This window comes from Mustela nivalis, assembly GCF_964662115.1.
Source record: "Mustela nivalis genome assembly, chromosome: 20".
NCBI classification, from domain to species: domain Eukaryota; kingdom Metazoa; phylum Chordata; class Mammalia; order Carnivora; family Mustelidae; genus Mustela; species Mustela nivalis.
Window position 1 is genome coordinate 4,473,975 of NC_139039.1, and position 5,634 is coordinate 4,479,608.

A 5,634-nucleotide genomic window follows, 5' to 3' on the forward strand; every position below is an offset into this window, starting at 1 on the left:
CTACAGGGTAACTGCTAATAAAGCAAGATATGTTCAATAATTAAAGTCCTACACTGAGTTCGGTCCAATTTCTCTCTATATTCTAATTTGTCCAATATAAACAAAATTCTAGACCACAGGCTATTTTAAAAGCGCCAATATTATGTGTCCAATGTTCTTAAAATTATTTATCACAGATGCAGCGTAATATATTCTTATTTTCCTGTTCTGAACACCAGTCCTTCACTGTACTCACTTGTCCTTACAATCTTCAGGTTCCCACCAGGCCTGTCCCGGGATCGGACTCAGCCTCACGCAGCACTCGTGCAGTAGCGCAAGGGAGCTCATACGAGGCTCGCGGACATCCTGACATTCTGCCGGCTCTCATGTTGATCAACAGTTAATATTGCTATTAATCCTAATCACGACGTAGGGTTATGGTTAGGACTGGAGATGTGTTAGGGCTCCCAGGACAGAGAAGACACAGACCTATGTTCAAAGTGAGCTGCCCGCTGTCAACAAGCCTGTTACCACAGCAGACATCTGTGAACATGGCGACAGGGTGTCTCTGGTCCCCAGCGTGCTTTAACCCTCCTGGAGAGCATCGCAAGTACCAGAAGCAGCTGGGAGAGGCTCTGAGGACTAGAGAGGAAAGGGGGACACCATTAGCAGACATGGCATTGGCTTTATAAACTCAAGGCCATGGAAGGACTGTGGATGGCAGCAGCAGGTGCGACAGAGTGAGGACGATGACCAGTAACAAGGCAGAATAGGTTGACATCTTTTTGGAAGGTGGCAGAAAACAGCCTGGGCCAGAGTGCTCCCCCCACCCCTACAAACTCGACCACTGTTAATTGACCAAGCACACAGAGGGAGTTTTTATGTTACCTTTGTTATTGCTGTTAGGGGCCCTACCTCCTTTACATATCCTCCTGGCAACCTCTACCTTAATATCTCTAATTTTTCTATTACTTTCTGGACACAGTGCTGCTGTGGGGGAGGGGCTGCCTAATCAGACCACCAGATACCTGCAACATTGGGTCTGTTTAAAATCTTAACTATTTTTTAAAAGATTTTATTTATTTATTTGACAGAGAGACAGAGAGGGAACACAAGCAGTGGGAGTGGGAGAGGGAAGCGAACTTCCTGCTGAGGGGAGCCCCAGGCGGGGTTCGATCCCAGGACCCCGGGACCATGACCCAACTGGAAGGCATTTGTCCAATACTTGAGCCACCCAGGCACCTCTGAACTATTTTTCAGTGCTAGACATTTCTCTCCCAACCATAGGATGCCCTTAACCATGTTTACTTCGAATTGATGCTCTTTATTTTGCCACCTTCGGGAGCCCCTCTACTTGATGCAAGTGAACAGCTCTGCGCTAAGGCGGAGTCCCACCCCTCCCTCCTCTTCCGCCAGATTAACAACACGGCTTTACCTTCGGCTCATGAACAGATGAGCGTCCACTTCCATACTAACCCCACCGCTTTCTACTACAAATAGCTAAGACTCTCCTTGGTTTTCATTTGTTTCCGGTTGTGTTTCTACCTGCTCCCTGAAACTGCTTCAAAATCTTTGACAGATAATTCTGCCATCTCTGTCATCTCAGTCTTGGCATTTCTTTTCTTTGTCTTTTTTTTTTTTTTTAATTTTATTTATTTGACAGAGGGAGATCACAAGTAGGCAGAGAGAGAGAGAGGGAAGCAGGCTCCCTGCTGAGCAGAGAGCCTGATGCGGGACTCGATCCGAGGACCCTGGGATCATGACCTGAGCCAAAAGGAGAGGCTTAACCCAGTGAGCCACCCAGGTGCCCTAGTCTTGGCATTTCTTGATTGATTGTCTTTTTTTTTTTTTTTTTTTTCATTCAGTTTGGGATCTTCCTGATACTTGATATGATGAGTGATTTTTTTTTTTTTTTTTTTAAATCAAAACCTGGGCATTTGGAGTGTTACATTATGAGGCTCTGGATGTTTTTAACCTTGTATTTTAGCTCCCTGCTTCTGACATAATTCTCACAGAGGATCTTAATTGTGAGTTGGTGGGGGTACTGCCTCATTACAGTCAGGAGAGGCTAGAAGTCCAGGTTTCCCACTCAGCTGATTTTTGTTTTGTTTTGTTTCGTTTGTTAAAAAAAAAAAAAAAAAGTATTTTATGGTAATTTTCAACCATACACAAAGGCGGAGAAAATCAAACTATGAACACCTGGCCATTCTTCATTCATCTGCTCCCCACACTTTAAAAAAAAAAAAGCTTGGGACACCTGAGTGGCTCAGTTGGTAGAGCGTTTAACTCCTGATTTAGGCTCAAGTCACGATCTCAGGGTCCTGAGATTGAGCCCTGCATGGGGCTCTACCTTCAGTGTGGAGTCTGCTGGACCCTCTTCCCATCCCCCCTCAACCCTGCTCTCAAACTCTCCCTCTCTCTCTCAAATAAATAAATAAATTAAAAAAATATTTTATTCATCCAGACTAAAGAATCCAGAATTGACAGACAGAGATTACAAGTAGGCAGAGAGGCAGGCAGGGAGAGATCGGAGGAAGCAGGCTCTCCTCGGAGCAGAGAGCCCAATGTGGGGCTCGATCCTAGGACCCTGGGATCATAACCTGAGCCAAAAGCAGAGGCTTTAACCCACTGAACCACCCAGGCACCCAATAAATAAATCTTTTAAGAATAAAATAAAAAAATTTAAAAGCTGGATTATTTTAAAGCAACTCCAAAATATCATTTGATTTTACCCAAAAATAGTCAGAATGTATCTATCTAGATAAAGCCTTAAAAAAATATAATCACAATACCATTATAACAAAATTAACAATAATTTATTAATATTCCTAAAGCCCGATCTGTGTTTAATATTACCCAATTGTACTTGAAATTTTTTTTTACAGTTGGTTTGTTTGAATTGAGATCCAAACAAGGTTCACATATTGTATGTGGTTGATAGGTCTCTTAAGTTTTTAAAAAATTGATTACATTTTCCTATTCCCATCTTTTCCCCAGGCCATGTGTTTATTGAATAAAACAGCATATTAAATATAGATTTTCCTATTATATGGATTTGACTGATTGACTCCTTGGGTCATTTAGCCTGTTCCTCTGTCCTTTCTCTCTCTTTTTTTTTTTTTTTCTTTTTTAAGATTTTATTTATTTATTTGACAGAGAGAGATCACAAGTAGGCAGAGAGGCAGGCAGAGAGAGAGAGAGAGAGAAGGAAGCAGACTCCCTGCTGAGCAGAGAGCCCGATGCGGGACTCCATCCCAGGACCCTGAGATCATGACCTGAGCCGAAGGCAGCGGCTTAACCCACTGAGCCACCCAGGCGCCCCTTTCTCTCTCTTTTTTAATTGAAAGGTAATTGACATGTAATATTATGCTAGTTTCAGATGTTCAACATAATGATCACATATGTGTATATATTGTGAAATGACCGCCACAGTAAGGGTACAGCCGATCCTTGAACAATACAGGTTTGAACTGCGTGGATTCATTCTCATGTGGATTTTTTAAATAAATACAGTACAGTATTGCAAATGCATTTTCTCTTACGATTTTTTTTAAAGATTTTATTTATTTTAGAGACAGAGAGAGTGAGTGGGGGGAAGAACAGAAGAGAAGGACAAGAAGACTCCCCGATGAGCAGGAGCCCGGATGAACCCGAGGGGGGGGGGCTGTATCCCAGGACCCTCAGGTCATTTCCTGAGCTAAAGGCAGACACTTAACTGACTGAGCCCCAGGGGCCCCCACCCCATCTTTTATATATAAACATACGTAAATTTACATGTAATCTCTCTTCTGTAACTTAACCTTAAAATTATTCTTGGGTTCAAGTACTATAAATATAATCTAAATTAAACCTTGGATTGTGATGCAAACTTAGTAGAAATTTATTACTTCTTATTGTCTAAAAAAAGATTTTAAGGGGTGCTTGGGTGGCTCAGTGGGTTAAAGCCTCTGCCTTCGGCTCAGGTCATGATCCCAGAGTCCAAGGATGGAGCCCTGCATCGGGCTCTCTGCTCAGCAGGGAGCCTGCTCCCTGCCCACCCCCCACTTGTGAGCTCTGTTTGTCAAATAAATAAATAAAATCTTTAAAAACTAAACAAATAAAAATTAAAAAAATAAAAAAAGATTTTAAGAATTTCTAGTCCCTGTTACTTTTTTAACAGTGGTTTTGTTTTTTCAGCTTTAGATAATGATAGCTATGTTTTGGTTTTAGATAATACTCGAAATTAAAAAGTATTATTATCGGGGCACCTGGGTGGCTCAGTGGGTTAAAGCCTCTGCCTTCGGCCCAGGTCATTGTCTCAGGGTCCTGGGATCGAGCCCCGCATCGGGCTCTCTGCTTGGCGGGGAGCCTGCTTCCCTTCCAATCTCTCTGCCTGCCTCTCTGCCTACTTGTAATCTCTGTCTGTCAAATAAATAAAAATAAAATCTTTAAAAAAAAAGTATTATTATCTTGAATATTTATTTATAATTATTTTAAAAAAAGATTTTATTTTATTTATTTATTTGAGACAGAATGGGAGAACACAAGTAGGGTGTGGGAGGGGGGAGGAGCAGAGGGAGAAGGACAGGCAGACTCCCTGCTGAGCAGGGATCCTGACATGGGGTTTCATCCCAGGACCCTGGGATCATGACCTGAGCCAAAGGCAGATGCTTAACCAACTGAGCCCCCCAGGTGCCCCATATATTTAATATTTTAATTGTATTAACCCAATGACCACTTCTACTACATTATTACACATTTGAACAAATTATATATATTTATATATATATATATATATTAAATACTCACTTTACCTTAAAATAGTTATTCTCAAGATGCGTGGGTGGCTCAGCTGGTTGGGTATCTGACTCTTGATTTTGGCTCGGGTCATGGTTTTGGGCAGTGTCAGGCCCCGCACTCAACAGGGAGTCTGCTTGACTCCCCATCAGTTATTCTCCATGCTCTTATCATGAGTCTTGTCCCTGGTCTTACATTTAGAAATGCAGGATAGATGATCACTCTTTCAAACCTGCATTGCTCAATAACCAAGTATTTAGGCTAATGAAAAGTGTTAAATTTTATTATAGTTCAGTAACCGTTATTCCTACTGCCCTTTTAATGATGTGGACAATTTTGAAATTTTGAAAAAATGACTATGTACTTACTTAAATATTAATCAATTACTTTAAATATTTACCCTCATTTGTAATCACTATAATTAATTACTCTTAATATTATCAAACTGTTTGGGACACCTGGGTGGCTCAGGCAATTAAGTTTCTGCCTTTGGTCCGGGTCATGATCCTGGGGTCCTGGGAAGGAGCCCTGCTTTGGGCTCCGTGCTCAGTGGGGAGCCTTCTTCTCCCTCTCCCTCTGTGGCTCCCCCTGCCTGTGCTCTCTCTCTCTTTCTGATAAATAAACAAAATCTTTGAAACAAAACAAAACAAAAAACAATATTATCAATCCTTTTATGGAGTAAGAAAGCATAGAAGTCATGTCATGTTATTAATTGGATTGGTTAGTACTATATTCAAACAGATGCACATATATCATCTCCTCCAAGTAGTTCCCTGTAACTGTGTTGAAAAAGTCAGCTTTGGGGTGCCTGGGTGGCTCAGTAGGTTAAGCCTCTGCCTTCAGCTCAGGCCATGATCCCAGGGTCCTGGGATTGAGCCC